General features: G+C 39.6%; 1 non-coding gene across 1 annotated transcript; it reads left to right on the forward strand.

Moving 5' to 3' along the window:
* Positions 1–2,240: 2,240 nt before the first annotated feature.
* Trnay-gua (transfer RNA tyrosine (anticodon GUA)) lies at positions 2,241–2,330 on the forward strand. The gene is given in 2 exon segments: positions 2,241–2,277; positions 2,295–2,330. It is a non-coding gene; the product is annotated as a tRNA-Tyr (tRNA).
* Positions 2,331–11,799: the final 9,469 nt, after the last annotated feature.

Raw genomic sequence — 11,799 nt, forward strand, 5'->3', positions numbered from 1 at the left:
CTTTGAATGCAAGGTCACAGTTTTGGTAGCTATAACAGCGACACTTTCCAAGAAGTCTTTGGAAACGCAAATAGTGACGACCTTTTCAAACATGAATACTATACGTTATTTGTGACCATAATATGACATTTTACACAGATCGAGACAGTCAATGTTCCTCCGAAACCGCGCTAGCGGTCGAGGTGAACAATGGCTGTAGAGATCTGTGTATACAATGTCATTTGGTCAAAAATACAAATAACATTTGTGTATCGATCGATTCTGGTCAGAATTCCTGTTACTTTTTACGATTGAACGCACACAAACATGCACTATTTTTTACTCTCGGCTGGCCGCCTGAATATGAATTTTTGTCGGACTCTGAGGTCATATGGCTCAAAAAAGGGAAATCTAATGTTCAATCGATACATATCTTTATAAAGTATACATGTTAGACACCAACTGGAATAACAGCACTTATGCAGTTTCGGAAGCTGTTTAATTCATAATTCTAGACCTACTTCATAATTATACCCTTCATTTGCTTGTGAGTCCCGTATCTTTTGCTTTGTGAGATTCGAACACGCTGTATACATCTATATTTACTCAGTGTTTGATACTATAGACGAATGTCAAACGTCGTGAACAGACTTTATTCATTCTGACTCTGGGGATTTTTGAAGGACCTCTTCAACTTCATTCCAATCGTAATTAAGAATTCGTAGAGGTGACCATTGATAAGGGTGATGTCAGTATTTGCATATATAAATCTTTAAAATAAAAAAATCTTGTTAAGACAGGCTAACATCATTGTTTATTGTTTGCTTGTGGAACGATACTGTTGCTGTACATGCCTTTCCTATGTGTATATATAAGCCTACTTATTTCTATGGCTGTTATCCTTGAAATTTTACAGGGAGAATGCACTGAAATGGCCATAACATTTGCGACAGTTTTCGGAAGTTTAAAACCATGCTCGGCGTCACCTTTCCCCCACCGTGAAAAACATTGGAAGCTCTGCCAGAATGACAGTTTTCGGCGACTGATTTGACACAAACTTACACAGGCGTTTTTCCGGCGACCGACGACAAACATCCGTGACATCGAGCTGTAAGTGAGTTATTGTTAGAGCTCACTGTACGTGTAGAGTATGAAAGTTTCAAGTGAAACGGAACACAAGTGAAATAGGCCACACCCACAGGCACAGTGACAGCCGTATCACATTTTGAGGTCAGGTCACACGAGTGCAAACTGGTCGGCACTGAGTTTGAAGTCAGACATCAAAGTTATGGGGCAGCAGATGCTACATCACAAATCCGATAACATCATTAATCAGCCGTGTCGGTAGTGAAAGGAAAAATAACATCCGGGTCCAGACAGGCCATCTTTGTCCGTTGGATATATACCTCGTACAGACTTAGAAGACGAATGAAGAATCCAAGCCAAAATTGTACTGGTTGGTTTTTCTCAGTCTACCACATTCCTCTCAGTCAGACACTCTGGGCCTTTCCCGCGGCGGCCTTGCACCTTCCCTCTTATATATCTCTATCTGACACACACACAACTGTGACACACACCGTGGCACACACACACACTCACACACCGTGGCACACACACACACTCTCACAATCACACACACACACACACTGACACACACACACACCGGCGTGGCACGCACACACAATCACACACACACTGACACGCATATCCCCCCCCCCCCCCCCTCCGACCCCGCCCCTCCTTCGGCCTACACCCCTTTTTCTCGAATCCTGAAAATGAACCATTGTCATCGGCGATTCTCTAAATAATAGACGACAGAGACTTAAATCAAATCATTGCAATCGACTGACATGGAATCCAGAGCCGCTGTATACCATAATGTACCGTGAGCAAAGAAACTCGTTCCGATTCGATTGCCGCGCCGAAATGAAAACCGCACAAACCCAGCGCGTAACAACGCAGCGCGCGCCCGACTTCAGACACCGCTAGCGAGGAGAAAAGAACATAGCTATCGCGGATCCAAAGTTGGCGGCGCAAGCCGGTCGGTCACGTGGCCTGAATACTAATGTTGCCTCGCTGAAACAGTTGTTGTGGCGATCTTGCTGAATAAAAGAACTGAGAGACTTAAACATTTAAAAGAATAAATCAATATAAAAGAGTTTAGATGACCCTTAAGCCTGAAAACGCGTGGTAGTACAGAAACAACATACGCAGAATAGAGGATAGCATTAAGTAGTTAAAATGTTCCCACACAGACGGATCCCGTGATAGCTCAGTTGGTAGAGCGGAGGACTGTAGAGGTAATTCCAATAGCGATCCTTAGGTCACTGGTTCGAATCCGGTTCGCGGGAACATATTTTTGTCCTTGTTATATATTTTACTCCTACAAATATATTTTGTTGAAGACTTTTATTTTGCATCCACCGTTTATTACATTTTTTATTGCCCGGATTTAAAAGTTTTCATTTATTCGTCTAAATGTGAACGCCCCAAGCTGTATTGAGTCGCTTCTAACTACCCCTCTCTGTATGAGTAACACCGTTCCTACAATTTCTTATGATCAGCCAATGCAGATTTGATTTCACTACTTCGATCATTTTCTTTTAACGAGCCTATTCCCTTTTCTTTTGACTTTTATATCGGCCTTACATCTCATTTCCGTTTACATTCACTGCTTGGATCCCTTACCTGTTCAGTCAGCTATCAGTGGTTAAGGTTTATCTTTCCGCTTCATTTTTTTCTCGAAAACAAACGTGGAGTTTGGTGTCAACGGAACTCGCATTTTTCAGGAATTCACTGTTTTGAGAATACATGTAGTCGCTTGAAGTTATTTATCATCAAGTATAAACTTAAAATGAATCTCTGTAATAAGTCTGAAAAAAATCGGAGAGGCATCTCTGTGATAAATGACGAAAGATGTCAGGATAAGTTCTGATAATTAATAATTTGTATTAAATCTCTCTTTAATAGTTAGAAAAAAAAGGAACGAAGATAAGGCACAAACAGACAGATAATACAAAAATAAATGCATCGAAAAAAACACACACCGGGGTAGGAAGGGAACAAAGTATACAATTATATAGTATTCCGTTTGGCAAATGTTCCAAAGACGTGTCAGCGTTGCAGATAAATGCTCGAGTATAAATAAATAAACAAATGGATAAAAAAAATTAAAATTTAAAAAAAATTAAAATAATAGAAGAAAAAATCGTGTATAGTTCCGTCGCCGTAAGCACTAAATAAAAAAAATCTTTATTAAATTCTTGTTCAGCTTTTCCAAAACACAAGCACACAAAGTGCACTGTGACGCACGCACGCACGTACGCGTGCACGCACACACACACTGACGCACGAACGAACGCACGCACGCACGCACGCACGCACGCACGCACGCACGCACGCACGCATGCACACACACATACACGCACGACCACACCATCACAAACAAACAAACCCTGTTAAAGTGTTGAAAAAAAATAAGAAATTGGAAAACAAAATCTCGCGTAGCACAAACTCATGATTTTGCAGCTGTCTCGTTACTGCAACAAGTAGCCATGCAGCAAAAAAAGAAGAAAAAATTCGTGTCGTGCGGTATTCCCTTGGCATGCTTTGAGGAAACAAAAGAAATGTTAGAACAGGGGCGACATTACTTGCAATTTTGTTAAAAAAATTGTGCTGACATTTTGATTTAAAAATTCTTATTTTTATGATACAAAGTAAAACAAATTTTTAATATTTTTTTGCTAGGAAAACAATGTTTTTAATTTTAAATTTTACCCCCCTCAATAAGTACGAGAGTGCAACATACAAAATTAAGCTCCAATTCACTTACAGATTTAGCCACAACTTGAGGTATATTGGTGCCGGCTGTAAATGAGCGGAGAAAGAAACAAAGAAACAGAAAAAGAAATCCAAAACAAACAAAAATTAAAGTTGAAAAAACAAATTGCAGAAGCTTTTATTCACGACAAGAATGTACACAGAATTAAAACAGACGTTTACAAATGGGCGGGGGGACTAAGGGAGTATATGTGGTGGGGGTTTCGTAGCTGACTGAATTAATATGAAATCGACCTTACAATATTATTTTTTATATAGCCAAACTTTTTTTCTTCCTCTTCTTATATATATATATAAGTGATATAATTCAGTCATCAGATTGCGTAGGAAATTTGCACAAAATAAATCTGCTGCTGCATGTTTGTAATGTTGTTGTTGCCGTCATCATTCTCATTTTGTATATATACAAGGTGTATATATACATTTTGTTAACGTGAAGTACTGATATGTCATATACCTGAATTTATAGACGGTTTGCACCGAATTGTATCATGTGTAAACGTCAAGCGCCTGTGGACAGCCGTGCACAGTTTAACACTGACAAACTCATAATAAGAATGTGCTCGTGCATGGTGTTACGACACAATACCACGTAAAACACCGGCGGAAATTTCGTGCGTTTTTCGAGAATTGCGTCCGTCCTATTTATATATTTGACAGTGTTTTTGGGGGAATAGGGTTTCTTCAGAACTTGCGAGACTGTTCCTGACATGCAGCTTGTGTTCTGAACATTGGAGTTTCTCTTTCTTCGTTTTCATGCATGGTTTGGGGGTAAGTGAAGCTATTTTTCCCTCTTGAAATCCCTCCGCGCTTGTTGTTGATTCATGCTGGATAACTGGGATTTTTGAAAAAATATAAAAAAGAAAATTTACCGCGAGCATGACTTGTTTTCAGAGGGTTGTCTTTGCTATACAAATACATACAGCCGGCTCACGCTGACGCAAATCTTTGTAACTGATTTGCAAAACCTCTAACACACCAAAAATATAGTAGACCTAAAAGGTATTGTAATTTGATCATGCACGGCGGGAGGGAAGTGTTCACAGAGTGTTAAAATCAAAGCGAAGCGAGACATATAAACGTGCATGTCAGTCTGCATGTTCAATGTTTTCAGATTTTTTTTTAAACATTTCCAAAAAAAGTTTTTTGAAAACAAAATACACACCTAAACATAAGAAGTGAATTTTCAAGTTGTACATGTTATTCCTATTTTCCCCATCCTGCTTCCCCTTTCCCTCTCTCTTGTAGCGCTCTCTATAACTTTAAAAAAAATGTCAAACCGAAACGTTCTTGTGCTTGTTGATCAGAGAAGAACGCTTGGTAAATCAAGTTATACTCTGTTAAGAAACCTTCGAGCACTAAAACATGTAGAGTTCTGTATACTATAAAGAGATGCCAGACTTGATAATAATTCAACTTTGCGCCGGTTGAACGTGCTACGCATAAATTATTCCATTTAGACGTGATTGTCAAATCGACAGACTTTCTGAAGTGAACGGAATTTAGACGAACCTCCAATGCACGATTTATACACTGTGCACCAGAAGGCTGTCAACAAGTGTCAATTGTTCTGCATAAGTATATAGGCCTGTGGGCATGCACATAGAAGATAAGTGATGCCAAAGTTAGTGTTTTTGTGTTATATTTTGTTGTTGTATATGTGCGTTTATCCTGCTATAAAAATGAGGCTACGGATTGTGCGTTTCTCGTTTGCATGACGTATAATACACAGTGTCGCACTAAAGTTTTCGAGTATAGGAAATTTGATCTGTTATTGTAGTGAAAGGACTGGGTGGCCGAGTGGTAACGCACTTGCGCTCGGAAGCGAGAGGTTGCGAGTTCGACCCTGGGTCAGGGCGTTAGCAATTTTCTCCCCCTTTCCTAACCTAGGTGGTGGGTTCAAGTGCTAGTCTTTCGGATGAGACGAAAAACCGAGGTCCCTTCGTGTACACTACATTGGGGTGTGCACGTTAAAGATCCCACGATTGACAAAAGGGTTTTTCCTGGCAAAATTGTATAGGCATAGATAAAAAATGTCCACCAAAATACCCGTGTGACTTGGAATAATAGGCCGTGAAAAGTAGGATATGCGCCGAAATGGCTGCGATCTGCTGGTCGATGTGAATGCATGATGTATTGTGTAAAAAATTCCATCTCACACGGCATAAATAGATCCCTGCGCCTTGAGTCCGAGTCTGGAGATACGCGCGCGATATAAGACTTCATATAACATAAAGGGGGATGGGGAGGTTTTGCTGTCCAGAACGTAAGATTCTCAATAAAGATCCGTCCGTTTTATACGGCCGGTTGTAACTTCGGTTTTATTGTATTCACTAAAAGCAAGAAGCGTGAATCGAGAACAAACACCGCGCTCACGTATCATACCATAGCAACCATGATCAAACCAAAATAAGCTAGATACATACATTTACTTGACGACGGAAAACTGCATGATGCATGAATACAATCAAAACCGGCCGGCAATACTAACCATGCAGTTGACGATTTCTTGTCCGGTATTGTCACATACAACCGATGAAATACCGGACACTGATATCCAAGTTAAAGGCCCAGTCTGCCTCAAATGGTTTACAGAACGATTTAAATCTTCTCACGAAAAAAGCAGTTCCTAACCTTGTGGGACACACTTACAAAAGCATAGCATTAAATGACACAGTTCGTTTGAATGGCTATTTAGCCTGCGTAAACCACACACCAGATTTCGTGGTTTATTTTACCCCTGAGCCATCGTGAACCCGTGTGACCCACTTTCCTTTTTTCACAATTTTATTTAGTCGTCAGTTTGTGAGTTAAGTGCGACTCGTTGTATCTGCAACAGCACGTTATTGTGTACCTCTGAATCTAAAATGCAACAAACGACTGCGAGTCACACGAACTTATCGGCGGCGGTTGGCTTCAAAGAAGCAAGCGCTATGCAGAAAATTCGTCTGCTTGAAAAACACGACCTTCGGGCTCCCTTTTTAAAAAATTCGAATTGTGCTGATCTTGTCTTAATAAAAAAAACTGTTATGATTTAAGAATGTTTGTGTAACAAGCTGTCAATTTATTATTTAGATTTTAAAAGTTAGTTCTAGCGTCAAAACGAGGCGTCCGATGGTGGGTTAGACAATTCGTCTGGCCACGCAAAAATAAATTCTTTGAAAAATGCTCGCTCTTTACGGAGGGCACCTGGGATGTTCTCAAGCGGTGAGTGTTTAAACGAAAGGGTGTTCGAACTGTGTGTAAAAAGCTGACATGCAATGTCTGTGACCAGAAACGGATGGTTTACGGGAAGCTGAGTGTGCCTTTAATTCGAACGCTGTTGTTTTGCCCTCCTTTATATCGATATTTGAATCATCATTTTGTGCTTGTCTAAAAGTATTTAAATAAAGCTTAAACTGATTTCTCATAAATAATGTCAACGATTCTCATTTCTTAGTAATTTTAAATGTTTTTCTTTGTTAACTCGTTCGGTAGTCTTATTTCTCAGTAACCTTTTTTTTGGGGAAAATCTTCCTTAATCTTTCCGACTAACGATCGTGTGGCTGTATGCGACTGCGAAATATTTATAACGAGGAAATCATTTTTCTGATAACTACTGTTCATATTGATACTTTATAATATCACATGAGTCACAGCACATGCGTCACAGCAATGTGTTTGTGTGTGTATGTGCGTGTGCGTGGTGTGTGTGAGTGTGTGTGTGAGTGTGCGGCCGCGGTGTGTGTGTGTGTGTGTGTGTGTGTGTGTGGTGTGTGTGTGTGAAATGGAATTTCTATATAGTTTGCAAATAACGTTTGTATAATGTATGTTCATACAACAGATCTTAATAAAAAACGCGAAATTAAAAACATTACAGGAAGATCGCTGATGCGAACGACAGTTGATCTTTTTGTATATATAACGCAGTCGCCCGACCACATTGTTATATCATTTTGTGAGCTATCATTTTCTGCAGTTTGGAATCGTTATATTTCTTGTATAATAAAAAAGAAAGAATGAATCTCTGACTCTAGGCATTTGAGCTGAGATCGAGGGATTGATGTTGTGTTTTTTGATACAATTCATTCACATATAAACCGACAGCCGTAGAACTGTTAATTTTGATTTTTAAAATACCTGTGTTTGTCCGAATTGACAGAACTGAATTTTTTTTAAAAGTATAAAGAAGCGTGTATTGATAGTATGACTTCGTACCGCAGTAGATAGTGTATGACAAGGATAGAAATATTTATTAGAATAAAGAAATAGTTACGTAAGGGAAAGTCGCCAATCCCGGAACAGTGGGCCAACTTGGAACACCTCAATATGCGATCAACGGGGAACAATTCATGAACAATTGTTTTGCAAAAATGTCCAGTGACATTCCTTGATATTATTCCAGCAAAAAAAATGACTACCGCGGCAAAACAAAAAAAAATGGTACGTTTTTTAAACTGTTCTTCCTTCTTCTTCTTATTTCTACCGTCTACAATTCGTATTATTACTCTTTATCTATATACGTTCATGTAAAATGTTGATTGCTGTGATAAACCTTCATAGATTTGCAATAACTTGAACGGAAAAAAAGATTTGAAACGTCACGTGTATCCAACAGAAAAACGCGAAATCCATGCAGGTGCCATGCGGCAATGATGGAACACATAAGAGAGGCAAACATGGAACAGTGTTCCAGCTTTGCCGCATTCTGTTCCATCTTACCCTCATCAAACAATAAACAGAACACTGCTGTGTTATTCAGGTATTCAAAATTTTCTCTTTTCGATTTTGTTGTGTTTTTCCTTTCTATAAGTTTTATTGAATGATTGATTGATTTGTTTGACAGTATTATGAGACCCGAACGGCGGTGGTTACCAGAAGAAATGGGCTGCGCTTTGTCGGCAGTGAAAAACGGAGATATGGGTTTGCGTTGCGCATCAAGAGCATATGGTGTTACTGTCACAACTCTTAAAAGTCATTTAGAAGGAAACAAACAAATTTGCAAAAGAAGAAGTAAAGTTCACAGGAAGACCTTCTACATTAACACCAGAGATAGAACAAGAACTAATCAATAGCATTCTTGAAGCTGAAATAAATTTGCCAACGTCACCCCCATCGTTGTTTTGTACACTGTACATGGAGATTCTGGTCATTATGATTGCTTGGTGTCAGCAGCAAATGTAAGCTTACCTGCTGCTGATGTCCTGCAACGCACAACCACAAGCTCGTCGAAGAGATCATCACGAAAAAAACAATCTTCTCCTTACAAGCAAAAGCTGGAGATTTCACTTGCAAAAAGGCGTGCAGGTCAACAGAAAAGAGGAAAGAATGAAGCTACAAAATCTTCTGCTCAGAGAAACAAGAGGGGAATATCTTCTGATCAGAGGGAAAAAAGGAGAACATTCTCGACGATGCGTTCTATCCCGGGGGAAAGCACTTGGTACTGCTTCATGTGTGGCACCAACTCCCCTGAGAACATGATACAGTGCCAGAGGTGCACACAGTGGGCACACGAGGACTGCGCTGACAGCAGCGGACAAAATCTGTACTTTGCAATTTTTTTTGTGTCTGCAAAATCAGTTCTTAAATCTGTTCTTAGTTATTTGCTTTGAGACTTTATGCGTAATGATTTTTACATTTAGTCAATTGGTCAGGTAGCCCTTTTATAATTATTTGTCAACAGAAGAGGGGTACAAATGAAGCTGCGAAATTTCGTGGTACTGCTTCATGTGTGGCACCAACTCCCCTGAGGATATGTTATAGTGCCAGAAGTGCACACAGTAATCACACGATGACTGCGCTGACAGTAGAAGACAAAGGACATTGTCTGCAAAATTTTTGCCTATTTTTTCCTTCTTTTTATTTTTAAGGTTTTGTTTTTCAGTCATTTTTAGACCTAGCCCTTATTTATCTTTTTGTTTTACATTTAAGGCTTAAAGGCACAGTAAGCCTCCCGTAAACCATCACAGATACGGTCAGGCTTTTACACACAGTACAAACACCCTTTCAGTTAAACACTCACCGATTGAGAACATCCTAGGTGCCCTCCGTAAAGAGCGAACAATTTTCAAAGAATTTATTTTTGCGTGGTTTATCTTACCCCTGAGCCATCGTGAACACGTGTGATCCAGTTTCCCTTTTTCACAATGTAGTCGTCAGTTAGTTATTTGAATGCGACTATTTACAATAGCACGTTTTTATGCACGAAACAAACGGCTGTGGTTCACAAGAACTCTAGCGATGGCTTTTGACTGTTGAGAGGAACGGCGATATGCACTGATAAACCGGCGTCGTCTGCTACAACCCTTGCGTGACCCTGCTTCCGGGCTTTTCTTTTTTCAAACTTTTACAACTTCGAATTTTACTGATCTTGTCTTGATGAAAAAAGAATTCTTTTATGATTAAAGAATGTTTGTGTAACAAGCTGTCAATTTATTATTTAGATTTTAAAAGTTAGGTCTAGCACAAAAACGCACCACGGTCCAAAAACATTTTGATAATCATCGATCCACGGCGATGGCCAGTTTACATCGATAGAATGAGACCCGAAGGGAAGTAACTCATGTTTGACATGAGTTCAGGATGGGTCCAAAAAGTGTTCGAGACAATCTGCAAAATTAATTCTTTAAAAATTGCTCGCTCTTTACGTAGGGCACCTAGGATGTTCCCGTTTGGTGAGCGTTCAAACGGAAGGGTGTTTGTACTGTGTGTAAAAGCCTGACAGTATCTGTGATGGTTTACGGGAGGCTTACTGTCCGGGCGTGAATTCCGGTATTCATAACAGCCGTCCAGCACCAAAACGAGGCGCCATTGCTGTTGAGGCCAAGTCCACGAAAATAAATTCTTTGAAAATGTCTCACGCTCGACAGAAAGCAGCCAGGATGTTCCCGTTCGGTGAGCGTTCAAATGGAAGTATGCTTGTACTATATGTAGACGCTCGGGGAGCTCTGTGATGGTTTACGGGAGGCTTACTGTGCCTTTAAATTGTTATCCGATTTGTTATTTCCTTGGTAAAAATCAAAATATGATGTTGAAAAAAAGACATTTACATAAAATGGCTTAATCAAAATGTTATGACGTATTTATTTATCTTGTGTGTGTGGCAATGTGTGCTTGTTTGTGTGTGAATGAGAGTGTGTGGGTGTATATGTGTATGTGTGAGACACAGACAGAGCTAGAAAGAGAGTCAGGGTGTGTTTGTATGTGTTCCGAGTTTGACAACACAGTGTTCCACTTTACACACCCATGCGTCCAACCTGGAACAAATGCAGACATTTTTATTATGATCAGTCTGATGAGTTGCGTGACTTTTATTTTATTTTATGTGGTTCGTTTATTTACTGATAGAGGCTAGTATGTGAAAATATAAAGAACGCTTTGCAATATCCATTTTTTTGTCTGGTACGGCTGTTTCTCCTTTAACTGTTCCAGGTTTTGCGACTTTCCCCTAAAACAGGCCTTTTTGTGGGGAAAAGCGGATACACCCATGTTAAAATACTGTTTGAACCTGTATTGCATACGTTTGGCAATTACATTAGAATTTTGTTGAGATTGTATTGTATTTGTCGGTACATTGAACCATGCATGCATTATTACAGCGGATGTTCTCTCTCTCTCTCTCTCTCTCTCTCTCTCTCTCTCTCTCTCTCTCTCTCTCTCTCTCTCTCTCTCTCTCTCTCTCTCTCTCTCTCTCTCTCTCTCTCTCTCTCTAATTCGGTATATGTAATAGTCCAAATTGTAATTCTTGTTTCGTTTTGAGTGCATGGTTTGAATATTATGAATTACAATATTGTCAGCCACTTTACTATGTTGTCTGTAAGGAACTTTAATAAGTTTAACGTTTAGATAGAGTCCGTGGCATGGATTTGTAAAACTCGTTTTAAACCAATTCATTTAGATGATGCATGGCTATAAGACGTGCCCCTCTATATAACGGCAGAGATTTGTAATCTGTTTACAGGCTGGACTTTTTGTTTAAATGGAGCATCAGATACGATACCA

The sequence above is a fragment of the Littorina saxatilis genome, linkage group LG12, assembly GCF_037325665.1.
Source record: "Littorina saxatilis isolate snail1 linkage group LG12, US_GU_Lsax_2.0, whole genome shotgun sequence".
NCBI classification, from domain to species: Eukaryota; Metazoa; Mollusca; class Gastropoda; order Littorinimorpha; family Littorinidae; genus Littorina; species Littorina saxatilis.